The sequence below is a fragment of the Ptiloglossa arizonensis genome, chromosome 3, assembly GCF_051014685.1.
Source record: "Ptiloglossa arizonensis isolate GNS036 chromosome 3, iyPtiAriz1_principal, whole genome shotgun sequence".
NCBI lineage: Eukaryota > Metazoa > Arthropoda > Insecta > Hymenoptera > Colletidae > Ptiloglossa > Ptiloglossa arizonensis.
The window spans coordinates 2,836,639-2,852,008 of NC_135050.1; the positions used below are offsets into that span (position 1 = coordinate 2,836,639).

General features: G+C 33.8%; 1 protein-coding gene across 1 annotated transcript in view; it reads left to right on the forward strand.

Annotated features, from left to right (window-relative positions):
* Stet (stem cell tumor) overlaps positions 1 to 15,370 on the forward strand; it is a 615,911-nt gene that overhangs the window by 207,288 nt on the left and 393,253 nt on the right. The window lies entirely within an intron of this gene.

The following is a 15,370-nucleotide window of genomic DNA, read 5'->3' on the forward strand; positions in this document are numbered from 1 at the left end:
GGCTCAAAAAGACTGAAGATCTTCCAATTTCTTCGGTACTTACACGATTGCATTATAATTGAACAGCCGAGAATAAAAAGAGTTTCTGGACGAGGATCAAATATGTCATCTTCCATTTAACTGAGTACGATCGAACACACGCGATCAATGCATAACTCCAAATAAAACTGTGGCAATGTTTTCTGTCAGAATGTCGTAAAGTTATCTTTAGCACTTCCCGAAACTGCTGACTCAAAACAATCCTCGCTCTGGTCTGCAGCATGCGACCGAAGATGATTCAGATTACCAATAATATGATTACAAAACTACTTTAATCGTATCGATGAGATTCTTAGAACGAAAATAATATTAAACATGGTTATAGTTTAATATTTGGTTCGAATAATATTTTTTATACTCAGTTAAACTAGAGTGGTGGCCATTGCTCCAAAATGGCCATTACATTGGCAATCATTTGTGATATATACATCCTTTCAAATATTTTATTCTTTCGTCGAGTAGGATACAAACTGAACCAAACATTTCAGCCTTTAATATCATGGCCGGAGTGAATTTTCCAAAAACGTTTCATGTAATAATATTTCTTTCCTTCTTGAGTTACTCTCAAGCAGAATCGTGACGATAGTTACGTGTATGAGCTTTCAATGGATTTTGAAACAATCGAAGCTGAGGTATCCATTAAAATGCGAGGTGTCGTTGGCGAAGGGTTAAAGCGCGTATAAATGGACGAAGCCAACGTAGAAGCTCCATGTGGGTAGACTGAAAGGTAAACGAATCCCGCTGACGAGGAATTGAATTGGACATTCCCATTTTCCGTTCGAGGCCATTTCCGGCGACGGCGACGGCGCGGCCTCTACAAATTCCCGGACTTTTTACAGATGCTCGTCGGAATGAGATTTCCCTTTGCGTTGGCCGGCGCTATCTAGTCGACGGTGAGGTGGCCAGCGTGATTTTTCATTCCGACACCGTGGCCAAGCGAGCTTCTAGGAGCTGTCGAGAAGAGGGACGAAGACACACTGGTGAGAGAAGAAAGATGTCGGAACATACTGCTACGAAATCGATTTTACAGCGATGAAATACACGCTTTTAAGTTATTTCGGAGATCCGATTTTCAAAACGAAATCTATCGTCCCGTAATCTGCGCGCGCGTAACAATCGAAGAGCTCCGATAACCGTTTTTTGGAATTGTCTCAAATGCGACGAGCGCTTATCGTTAACTTCTTATCTTTTTTTCATTTCCACAGTGTCGATAAATAAACGTACACGCGATCCGAAAGATTCTATTTTTAACTGAGGTAATTACTTTTACGATAAAAATTTATTTACGTGTTCGAAATTTTTTTAACAATTGCGCAACTGTAGGGACAGTTGTCAAGCTTAAATTTAAATTGCAAAAGTGACATTTCTCTCAATGTATCATAATATACGTATATGTGTATAATAAATAACAATCGTCACAATAAGCATTCATTGTAATAAATTATACAAATATGTATTTTTAAAGAAAAAATTAAGTTTGATGTAGAAAATATATGTTTTACGTTTACTTGAAATCTTTATTCGTTTTTTGTTGCAGGTGAGTCTCGAAAAAAACGACTTCTTTATTGGATGACATACTTCTCGTAAAAAGACGTAAGTATTGTATTTTCACAAATTTTAACGTCATTGTATACGCTCTTTAAATTTACTCGTTCGTTAGTCTAAAACGTAAAAATGAATTGACCGTTATCGAGCTTTTTGTTCGATTTCACTGTGTCCGAAAATAATTCTCTTTAAACAAAAGGATATTAGTTCTGTTCGTTTGAACCAGCTGGTTGTAGCAATGAGGTATTACAAAAATGAATGTAACGAGATCAATTACGAAAACGATTGGGCTAATTAATTTCTTTATGGACGACAAATGTCGTGACAAATATTTGTTTCCTTAAATGATCGATCACTGGGACGACATTCAACAATTCGGAGTAGTATTATACCCATAGGTTTACCCAACAATCATCTTCCATTTAATTATCTTCTAATGATGTATACAAGTAAACCGTCTTGCATGTTCTTCTTTGTTTATAAAAAAAACCTATCGAGACACAGTTTGTCCAAAGAGGACGTAAATGATCCCAACCCTATAACAATCCCCAAAACATTTCACACCTACACTGATTAGAGCTAAATTTAACATCGATAAATAAATACACTTTCAAAATTTCGTCGATAAAATAATTACCACGATACTTGGTAGAGTAAATCGTGTAAGCATTTGAAACCGGTAGATTTGATAGTTATTTTTAACCATCGTCGAAATCAATTTGGAAATGCTGGTCCCTCGAGTTTCCCGATCTGACTGGAGATCCCACTCGTGAATCTTTTCGTTTTCTTAGAGATCGTGGGAGGATCGGGTCTTGACGTAGTTGGTCCTGTCGAACGGTTCGAGACGACGAGAAAGATCAAGCTGGAGTAGCAAGTGAAACCTATCGCGGAGGTAGGTCGAGGTAATCGGTACGTATCGGTGGTCTTTTATGTGGCTTGTTATTTTATCTCGAGCGTCGCGGTCGTTAATTTGTGGTCACTGCCACAAACCAGCTCAGTTCGAGTCCCGCCGCACCGCAATTTTATTCGGCGACGCTCGTCCTCGTGTTGTTTACTTTGTCCCCTTGTTTCTCCTATCGAGCGTTTCGTCCTACTCCGCTGGAGAAAATTAACCCTCGATCGAAGAGAACTTTCACCCAGGTAGAAACTCGGTTCAACCCGGCCATCGAGGTCGATGTTTTCTTCCATTTTCCATTCAGACGCGACGATTAACCGACGATGGAATTGTCCTTTTAGTTTGTACCAGGACCGTTTGTTTTTGTATCGACAACGGTATAGATATTGGGAATTTTGCTCGGTGTTCGTAGTCTTTGGTGCTTTTCTATAGGTCGCTCGATAAGTTTTGTCGTTCGATAAAACATTGAGCTATTAGGTTCGTTGTTTTATTTTTCTAAAGACGATACTACCGTTTGACAAACATGTGTGAAGTTTCATGTAGATCTGTCGATTATTTACGGTTGTTCAAAGTTGAAGTATCATAGTATTTTTTTATAATGGAAAAAACGACAAATCTTATTGAACAATCAAATGATAAGTATGATTTGGTGTTACCCAAGACACGATCTGGTCTTATATTTTTTACGAATATTTAGAATAAAGGTTTTATCATTTGGTCGTATACACCGATTAAAAAAGGCATTTTTGTTATTTAATTTCTTTAAATTATTTTAGGATAAACTTTCACTAAGTTGACCGATAAGTTTAAAGACATTAACAGAGATGTGGTTGGTAAATTTTAATATCACCGTTGTTATTAATCTTCATTAATATTTGACAGAATCGATAAAAAAAATGTTCAATTTTTGATATTAATTATTGTTTGTCGTTAGAGAACGTTTTGATCACTCTTCAATGTAGCACGTGTAAAGCACATTAATTTTTTTATTATTAATAGTATATTAATACCCAGACAATACAATAAGCAGTCTTCGAACTCCTGAAATAAGACAAATTTTATCTTAATTGTAACATTCGACGTAAGCAACTGACACGTACGTATCCAATAATTCGTGCAATAAACCATCTTAGCTGTCAAAAACAAAGAACATCGATAACGATTTATAGGATGGGATTAAAACGAGTCAACATTGTCTACCCGTTCTTCTGAAAGCAATAAAGGACCATGGTACAAACTGCAAGGAGGTATAGAGTGTATCCATAGGTAGATGCATATCGGGGAAAGGAGTTCGCACTATCCAACAAACGGGAATGCCAAGTAGAGAAGGTGGTTTGATGGTCTTTGCAGCGACGTTCTGGGATTCTACGATCCCTGCTCGTATTCCTGATATTCTACATGGTGTTTGTAACACCGTTGTGACGACGTTACAGTTATGACCGCGTAAAAGACCCTCGAATAGCGCCACGTCCTTCCTCTATGGCGGGAAAAAAAAAATAGGGGATGCAGTCTAACGACAGTGAACACTATATACTCCTCTTTCCCAACGAGCGTTGAAGCTCACGATCCCCGATGTTTTCTTCCTTAACAGAGCCATTTCTCTTCTGGCCTCTTTTGTTCCTTTCGTGTACTAGAGGCTCCGTGACTCGAAACAGTCGACACTTCGAAGGGATATACGATGTATTCACATTTTTATATACTGTAGTTACTTCGCTGCAAAATACTGTACACCTTTTACAACTGGTGATCTTGGACAGCGAAATCAATTTTTAACTATTTTCGTGGAAATTTATTTATTTACGGTATACGTATATGCTGTATGAAGATTGTTGAAGGACTATCTTTTATCCGTACCCATATGTATACAGTATACATACAGTGTACATATATAGTATAGAGTATACATATATATTTTATGAAGATTGTAGGACTATCTTGTATCAGTACCCATATATATACAGTATACATACAGTATACATATATAGTATAGTGTATACATATATGTTTTATGAAGATTGTAAGAGGACTATCTTTTATCTGTACCCATATGTATACAGTATACATACAGTGTACATATATAGTATAGAGTATACATACAGTGTACATATATAGTATAGAGTATACATACAGTGTACATATATAGTATAGAGTATACATATATGTTTTATGAAGATTGTATGAGGACTATCTTGTATCAGTACCCATATGTATACAGTATACATACAGTGTACATATATAGTACAGAGTATACATATATGTTTCATGAAGATTGTAGGAGGACTATCTTGTATCAGTACCCATATGTATACAGTATATATATAGTATACGTATATAGTATAGAGTAGACATATATACTTTATGAAGGTTGTAGGAAGACTATCTTGTGTCAGTCTCACTTTCTTCGATTTATTGCAAGAGCGTTAGATTTAGACAGATTCTAGAATAGAAAGTTGTGTTTTCCTCTGAAGGTAAACTCAGCTACGTTGAACAAAGTTATTTGAAATTAGTATAAGCAGCCTTTTATAGTGATTTTGGGATATACGAAGTCTTTTACGAATAAGTTGCACAACTACTCGGTGGAAGAGTTTGATTGTCAGGAGTTAAAATTCCAAAAACAAATTCTGTATACTTGTTAAATGCTATATAGCAGTTAAGTATTTAGAGTTTTTCAGTGATTTCCAGTACATCATATTCCCTCGCAAAATGAATATGCACAATTCGTATCTTTGTACTAATAGAGGTGAAGAGTATTGAAGACAAGAAGTGAAATTGAAAATATTCCAGGTGGCTCTTATCACAATAGTGATAACAATATGCAGATATTGGTCGCGAAATATCTAAATAAAGAGAATCTTGCGATTATATGTGAACTAAGTGGCAAACATTCATATTTATTATAATCAATTGTGTAAATTTTTTAATTTATTTAAGTTATGGATATAATTCTTGTTTTATAAATTCTTTATCGAAGTCCAACGTATATCTTTTAGCTTGCATATTTCAAAGTTGACGTAACAATCAATTGTTAAGGATAACTACAACAGCCAGATGTATATACAATGGGATAAATATAAACAGTTTACATTAACTTCAAAATAATGTGGTCCAACAGTCAAAGAAATTTAAACACACTTAGAGGACTGAATAAAGAAAGAATTTGGTTACCATATCACTGATTAGGAATAGTATCTTTTAGGGGGATACCTAACCTGTAAGTTTTGAAGGGATATCTTATACAGAGAGTGCTACACACAGTATTACAACTGAATATTTGTAAAAATGTTAGTGATATCAAAAAATATTATTAGACAAATTTGGAATGTTTTAGGTGGTACATTTTTTGGCTTAATATGCTTTTTTTTACACAAAAGTGTCAAGAAGATTTCGAGAACAATAACTTTTCACAAACAGAATTATATGATTCTCAATATGCATAAGTATAGTTCACTTTTGGATGAATTCAATGACTCTGGTTACTGAAGGTTGAATCTTTCTAATCATATTTATTTTTAAGATATAATTTTTAGATGATCCTATTTTCTACCGTAATTCGTCTACTACTCGTATATGGATTATTGTTCATAAACTCTTTCTGTATTGTTGCACGATACTCCAACTTCAGTAATTTATTATTATCTGGGACCTTGAGTAACCTTGAAAAAGTATGATAATTGGTTACTCCATATATGAACGATACGTACGCACACTGAAAAAAATACGATTCCGTTTAAAAAATAGATTGTAACCTCGTAATTTTCTTAACATCTTCATATACAAGGAAGCAAGTTGACACGAAAAGTTTGTCCATTAAAATACTTCAAGTTCATCTAATAACACTTTTCAATGTCATTAATATTTTTGAAAATCTTTAGTTGCAATACTTTACGTGGTCCACCATGTGTAGCGACTTATTCTTATTGTTAGTTTTCTGTTTATTACGTGTCATTGTTATCCCGTTTCAGATATATCGTTATTACACGTGAATACATGAATTACAAATCAAAACGAGTGGCAAAGAAACCTTACGTGGAAGGAACAAACATTTTTCTGTGCATTCAACGTTACAATTCATGAAGCACTGTACAGATTTCTACTACGGATAGAATAATAAAATTATCATACCGTTGCATTGATTCATCTCGTATTACGTTTATCCATCGTGCTTCGATTCCAGAATGCTCTGGATTCGAAGAATAAAAATCGTCGAACTCGGGAAACCGAAGTATAAGATATGATGTATCACGACCAACGTATGAAAGCGTGTTTGCACACGATTACTGGAATCGTGTACGAAGTCCAATCGATCGCTATTGTCTACCTCTGGGATTGGTTACAGAGAAAAGTGGACATAGTCTGTCGAGAATGGAAAAGGTAGCAAAAACGATAGTAAATCGCGTGAATGAATTAGAGGGAGGATAACAGAATCGGACCAATTGAGGGAACAATTTTGCATTCGGACGAAGAAAGAACGGGGAGAGCTGGCAATGATTCTCGGAATAAAGGAAGGAAGACACGGCTAGGACGAAACCGGAGGAATGGAAAGGAAGGCGAAGCCGGGGAGACTAATTACGTTATTTATAAGCAACGTAGGCGCAACTACGCGTGACTAAGCTTAGAAGCAGCGAACGATCGAGCTAAGCAAGTAGAAACGGATAGCAGCTTGGTAGTTGCGGTGCATATAAGTGGTCAGACCGGCAAAAGTTTAGTTGGTTGCACGCGGTTGAATATGCCGCTCGTGGATTATTCTTAAGACGCGCCCGAGCTACGTGTCCTCCGCCCACCTGCTTCTTACCTGTCCTTTCTTGCCAGGTTCTCGCTCCCGTACACCTAAATGACTGTGGGTCGGATAATTGCGTTTATTAAAATGTTACGCGTTCTAGTTCTCGCGTGTATCTCTATAGAAAATGCGATCACTCTACCATAAGATACCGTTAAGTCGCTATCGGGACTTTGATTCCCTCTAATTTAATTGCACCCATCGATCCTTTGACGCATTTCTCCGTACCGTTGCGACTCCTTAATTGCTTGCATCTACTTTAGTGTTACGTGGAACGAATTTATAACTTCACGTAATCCTAGCAATTTATATAGATACATATACCTTCTATAGTATTGTATACATATATATATATATATATATATATATATATATATATATATATATATATATATATCTTCTATAGTATCTATAGATTATAATTTTATTATTCTATCCGTAGTAGAAATCTATGCACTGCTTCATGAATTGTAATGTTAAATGATTACTTCTGTATTATTATATGCATCCATATATCTTCTACAATATCTTCTATAGTATTATATACAATATGTATATAGTACATAGCACTTGTACAGTATATACAATTATATACATTTAGAACACTTGTAAATATCAATTAATAATATTGATACGTGTTAATGGTTACAATACTATGTAATTATAACACATCCGTGTTAATGGTTATAATACTATGTAATTATTAACCATTAACACGTATCAATATTATTAATTGATATTTACAAGTGTTCTAAATGTATATTGTTTGTGAATTAATAACAGGTTCATTATGTACGTCTTGTCTCATTATTAGTAACTAAATTTAAAATTTATTAAAGTAATACGATATCTGATCCAGTATGGACCGTCAAAAGTCTGCTTCTACAGGCAAAGTCAGGTGGCTAAAAGAAGCCTAAAAGTTAAAACATTTTATATTTGAATCACTATTTTCTAACATGTAAACGTCTGTTTCAGCTGTATAGTTAGTGGCTTTGTTAAATTCTATAAGGGGACTACAAAAACAAAATTTGCATTTATATACAAAAACATTTTAATTACTTAGTGACGAGACTGACGTAATAGAAATGAATGATATGTTAGCAACTTGACGTTAAATTACTTAGTGGAGAAATCGTCGTGTATTAAGGTTTGTGATATAAATAGTGGTGAATATCAACGTAGTATAAATCGAGTAAGCATTGATGCTATTACAAGTGTGTCATATATGTACGTATAATAACCTAATGGATAATCTAGTCAATACGAAAACAGCAACTGTATACAGATACAATGTTAAATAAACTAAAATATTTATTTCTTATAGAAAGATATTGAATAAAGTATAAAACTTATTGCCAATGCACTTTCAGTAAGATATAAAAATGATTTTTAAAATAGTAACTATATAATGCACATTTAAAGTGTCTCAAATATTATTAACGTGTCTTACAGGTAACTAGCTCTTCTGTCGAATACTGGAATAATATGCTCGAATTAAAATTAACTGATCACTCAAAATCACTTACAAGGACTATCTCTTACATATTAGTTTCTCCATTATCCTGTCTCTCGTTTCGTGTGCAAACAGGGACTCATATTTCATATTAATACGCCGAAAATATTGGATTTATTAAAATGCATCAAAACGAACAGTTCGAATTTCCATCTGAAAGAAAATTTGAAACATTCAAGACTATAAAGTTTCGAATTGCTTCGAATTGTTATTTGAGACCAGAAGTTTCTTAAAGTCTCGACGAATCTTGAAAGTCTTGACGGTTCGTGAAAGTTTTGACGAATCTTGAATCGCTTGAAAGTGTTGATGGGTCTCGAAAGTCTTAATGAGACTTGAATGTTTTGGTTGAGCTCTGCAGATAACTCGTGCTCGATTCCGAAACGTTGTTCCCAGCGATTATCCGCAACAGCTATTCTTTTATTAAAGCGATCTAGTCTTCTATGGTTGTTTGCATTGTTTTACAAAGTAACGACATTACAATTTATTTCGACTACGTATTTTCATAATGATTATTCAAACATATTTTATAACGTTTTTTATGTTTTTTTAAAATAAAATTAATAAAATTGCATAGTTACCTATTTTTATTTATTCGAAAATATTTAATCTCTTTTACAAAATAATAAATTAGGAGTTGATAATTCTTGTACCGATAGTTTATACGTTGTTTACACTTTTGTACAGCAACTGTAAAAATATCCGATATCACCTTCCAATAATTATACTATAAAATATAGCAAAGAGTCTGGTGGTCCCAAATTTTTGACGAACATTGTACACATTTGTGAAAAGTATACTTATATCGCTTCCAGAATAAACATATATGCAATTTGATTTGACAGCTAGACTTCTAATAATTCATTCATAGAAATTGAAAGGTATTGGTTGTGAATTGTAAGAAAATAAATTGGTTGTGTCAGTTTGTAATATAAATAAGCTGTAATTTGCTTTCATTATAAAATAGACTTGGACCATTTTTAGAGAATTAACTCAATTAATACTTTTGCTTTTATGGTTTTTCATTGTTTCAAATATTTCAATACTCTTGGACCAAGATCTCCAAACAATCGAAACTTTTATGATCATTGATCATAAAATTATCTTGACGTTAATTAACGCCGTGCAAATTGATCATGATCAATAATATCATCGATATTATATTTCATATAAGATTCGAAACAATTCGCATTTGATATCATAGATTCGAAACGATTCGAAATTGACGTCACCAGATTTTATGACAAAGTGAATCTGAGTCCATTATTATCGCTGCATATTATTAAGCTATTATAAGGTGCTCAAGGCTACTGAAGTAATTCCCACCATACTTTTTCACGCTCTCTGCCATATTGTTTGGTTATCACCATCACCTAAAAAGACGTAAGTGTCCTAAACGATTAAAACAATGCAAAATGTAACGTTACTTCATGACCTCCTATCGATAGAATTTACTCGGTATTATTACTATACTAGTTCGTAGGCAATTCGGCAATATGTGATTTATTTCGTTAAAAAATAGTCATTATTCTAATAATTATAGTCGTTTTTATGACGAGCATAATTTCTCAAGAAAATTTTTCTTTTTCATTTTGAAGTCTAACTATCTGCTGATTGGAACACATTTATGATATTTAAGAATACTTTGGCAGATTTAGGTCGTGAATCTCAACGATGGCCAGGGTTTGCAGCATCACATGCGAATTTCGTGCGGCAATCCGAGAAAGAGGCCGATTGCAATTGGAAAGGCTCGAGATTTCCGATAAAAGCAGCGCCTGAAACTTTTCAAGTGTCCCTCCTCGATACGATTATTAAATATCGGATAATTACACAGTTTTCGGAAGTAGGAGTCCATTTCAACGGATGGATACATCACCCACCCGCAACTAAATGCAGGTCCTTTTAATTAAATCACGAACGTCAATCCCGATTTAATTACCATTACATCGCGCGTGTCTTAAAGTACAGGCTTCGATCTCGATGTCACCCCTTTCACTCTTCTCGATCCGAAGTCCCTTTCAAGGACGAAAATTATCTTGACGTTAATTAACGCCGTGCAAATTGAAAGCCACGAGACCTTTAAAGTGTCACTTGACATCGACATCGTAGTCCGTTATGGGAGAGAATTTACATTTGTATGCGCGGGACTACCATCGGGCTCTCCAGTCCTTCCTGTTGAGATTTGACTGAGGTTAAGTTGCCTGCAATAACAACGTTGTGGCTCCCATCTAACTTTTTATGCATTCTTACGTCACTGTTTCAAGTATGCATCTTCCTCCATACAAGATGCGGAACGAATACTGTGATACGAGTATATCACTATCATTGCCATTATTATTATCATTATTACCATTATATTAATTATCGTCATTATTATCGTTATCACCACTATTATTACCATTATCATAATTATCGTCGTCATTATCATTATCATAATTATCGTCATTATTAACATTATCATAATTATCGTCATTATTATCATTATCATAATTATCGTCATTATTATCATTATCATAATTATCGTCATTATTATCATAATCATCGTTAACATCGTCGTTATCATCATTGTTATAAGTACTATAATTATCATCATCATCGTTATAATTACTATCATTATCATCATCGTTATAATTACTATCATTATAATTACTATCCTTATCATCATCGTTATAATTACTATCATTATAATTACTATCCTTATCATCATCGTTATAATTACTATCATTATAATCATCATTACATCGTTATCATTATTATCATCATTATCATCTTCCCAATTATTATATCAATAACGATGATGATCATTAGTGTGATTTTTATTTTTGGTATTATTATTTTGCCAGCGGGTTCGATCAATTCACGAGGCAAATGAAGATCGATCGAAACTGAACAATACGGTGCAAAGAAAGTGAGTGTTTGAAAGAAGTATATTGCATCGTGATGCAGATTTTTCTGTTTTCGCTTAATTAATTGGAGCCAGATAATGAGATACCGTAGAGAACGGAGAACGGAACTGAAACCGAGACAGGAATAGAGCATAATTAGGAGTGAATTCACAGCCGGATATTTCGAAGCAATATCTGATAAAAAAAATGAGGAAGAGAAGTTCTATCAGCGACCGTATTGCAGTTTCTCGCCCATGCCGGCTAAGCATGTCGCAACTTTTTACATCACGTGTCTGCGTTCGCGTTATGCCGTTATGCTTCGTCGTTCCGCGCATATGTGCATCCACACACTGCCGAGAAGAGAAACGCACGGTATTCTCTATGAAGAATGCTCCGTACAATTGCGTGTTGTTTCAGGAACCTCTTTTTTATGAACGCCCACGTAACCCCGGTTATTTTTCCAACTGTAACTAGATTATTTTCATATTCCGACTACTTTTTGCACTTTGGCCAGAGGATTTTCTGCATTACCGTGATAATGGAATTAAACCTTCGGATATTCGTAGATTTGAGAACACTTTCGTGGTTTGGTAGTTACTTTAATAATTGTCAAATAGAATTAACCCTCTGTATTAGATTACTGTATTCTTTTATCTTATTGCGAGCAAAGTTTGGACGGAGTGAATGCAAACTATAAATATTAAAACACAATTGATCAATTTCAATACTTCGTCCTATTTAAAGAAGTAACACCTTAAATGAATCCTTGAATCCACTACTATGTAATAGTTCCATGCCATCTTGTCACGTTGATTGCTAAGCCAATTTTAGAGAACTTTTCTAGGACACTGCTCGAGTCTTTTCTATAATTTATCATTGTAACCTAACATTTTAGATTTAATTTTGTGTGTACACGTTTCGAAAATATCGTATGTATACCTTTCGAAACGTGATGCAATAAAACTGAACTCTCACCACCAAGCTCTGTTCGATCGATTCGAGCCTAATGACGGAAACAGGTGAATAAGACCCTTCGGATCCTGAAAATCAGTCAAGTGACGTTCAACGCAACGTTTGGTTTAGATTTGCTGATAGCTCTTTCGTGGAATACCTGGCCCATTTATCTACACAAGCATGCTCCTAAAGTTGCACTTAACCTTTTCAAGGGACGAACAGCTCCTTCGTAGAATAGTTGAACACTGTTACAACTACCATCCTTGTTGGAAAAAGCTGAACAGTTCATTCGTGAAAATACTGGATACCAACTCGTATATTGCAAGTATTCGATTAAAGAGCCATTGTTCAATTGTTGATTCGTGTATACAAAATGGCTTCGAATCTTAGAAGCGTGGAATCATTCACTACAAATTGTTCATATATATTCAACAGGACAATAATCATAGAATATTTAAAAATTACAACATTACAACATTATGAAATTGTTGAGACAATTGTGTAATTAGGGCTATCCTCATCATCCAGTCGACTCTTCCTTCATTTTTTATTAGAAGTTGTTTCTCCGAAGTTGATTTTCGAAAACAATCCTCGGTACGTTATTTTACATTTTTTATTTCACATTTGAATAATCGAATCTTTCGAGTAATTCTTGTTTACGGATTAAAATTAATACGATGGTGCTACAAAAGTGACAGAACAATAAATTTAACATTCAGAAACAGGTTATATTAAGTGAAAGTGTTCGACACGGATAATAAAAATTTAAAGCTTGTGGCGTGTCGATGAAAATTAATACACGAAGTAACCTGAAAGAGATGGTAAACGTTGAAATGTTTAAAGAACTATTGAAAACAGTTCACGTCAAACTACAGGAGAGACAGCCTTGCGAATGTATATTAATCATTTCATTCATGTGCACCAACCTAATACATTGAGCGTCAGAAATGTCAGTGCTGTGTTCATGTGTAGTAATATTTTACATAACACTAAATCGTTTCATACTGTTGAGCATTATTCTCCCTTATCTTGAAACGTATTTGAAACAGTTGAATATTTCATTGTCAAAAATCTTTTTCCATTTAAGATCAAATGCTTACGATAAGTAAATGAATTATTGAATCGTTTTCTCGCTCAATTTTTAACCATTTAATATCCACAATCGATTCTTATACCTTTCGAATTGATAAATTACACTAGAATGGTCAAGCATTTTTAAGTTTTATTATCTTTGTGCAATTTAAAGCTGTCTAAGATGTAGTAATTAGACACATAGATAGTTTGTTCTGTTATTTCTTCTAAAGATACACACTTCGTGTGCAGTCAACTTTCTCAACATTATAAAAAAGTGCTTAAGGGAGACCATGGCTTCTTATCCTAAATTTAAGTAAGGTTATTTCGAACAGGACTCGTTTAACTACTATAATTGAATTAGTAATTCTTTACTTACATATTTCCATTTTAATATTAATTAGTATTTAGTTCGAACGTCAAATTTATTTATTAACAATAAATGATAACATACTGCACTTGAATTTACATATAGGTCACATAAAGTAGATCAAAATGTCACAAACCAAAGAATGCATTGTTATTAAAAGGATTGTACCAAAAATAAATGGCAGTCTTAAAATAACTAAAACTATAGAAAAACGCTTAAAATACTAACTGACAATAATATTAAGCGATTACCTACGTTGTGGTTTTAACAAATACACCATGGTGCACGAGAAGTATAGAATTCGTTAGCCCACAATTTGCATTTAGTGCACCGAACACACTTTTCATTATCTATTATTTGCAAAATTTGTGTTATTTTCAAAACTGAATTGATGCAAAGCGTTCGTCACTATTCGATAATTAATAGAATAATGTGAATAATTGTTAATAATCGCTTTTTTCCACGTTTTCAATCGAATAAGAAACAGGACGATGTACCTACAAACCATGGATCAATGATATATGTACAGATCAATAAGAGCGGTAAACTTTTCAACGTTGTCTGTTAAAAATGACGATTTCTTGGCAATAATTTACAAAGAAGGTATATAATTGACAAAATATACGAAAAGACCATGGAACAATGATTTATGTACAGATCGATAAAAGCGGTAAATGTTTCAACGTTGTCTGTTAAAAATAACGATTCCTTGACAATAATTTACAAAGAAGGTATATAATTGATAAAATATACGAAAAGACCATGAAACAATGGTTTATGTACAGATCGATAAAAGCGGTAAACATTTCAACGTTGTCTGTTAAAAATGACGATTTCTTGACAATAATTTACAAAGAAGGTATATAATTGATATAATACACGAAAAGACCATGGAACAATGGTTTATGTACAGATCGATAAAAGCGGTAAACTTTTCAACGTTGTCTGTTAAAAATGACGATTTCTTGACAATAATTTACAAAGAAGGTATATAATTGATATAATACACGAAAAGACCATGGAACAATGGTTTATGTACAGATCGATAAAAGCGGTAAACTTTTTAACGTTGTCTGTTAAAAATGACGATTTCTTGACAATAATTTACAAAGAAGGTATATAATTGACAAAATATACGAAAAGACCATGGAACAATGATTTATGTACAGATCGATAAAAGCGGTAAACTTTCCAACATCGTCTGTTAAAAATGACGATTTCTTGACAATAATTTACAAAGAAGGTATATAGTATAATTGACAAAATATACGAAAAGACTGCAGATTCTCCATCCCTGTTTTAGGTCATAACGGAGTAACGCGGA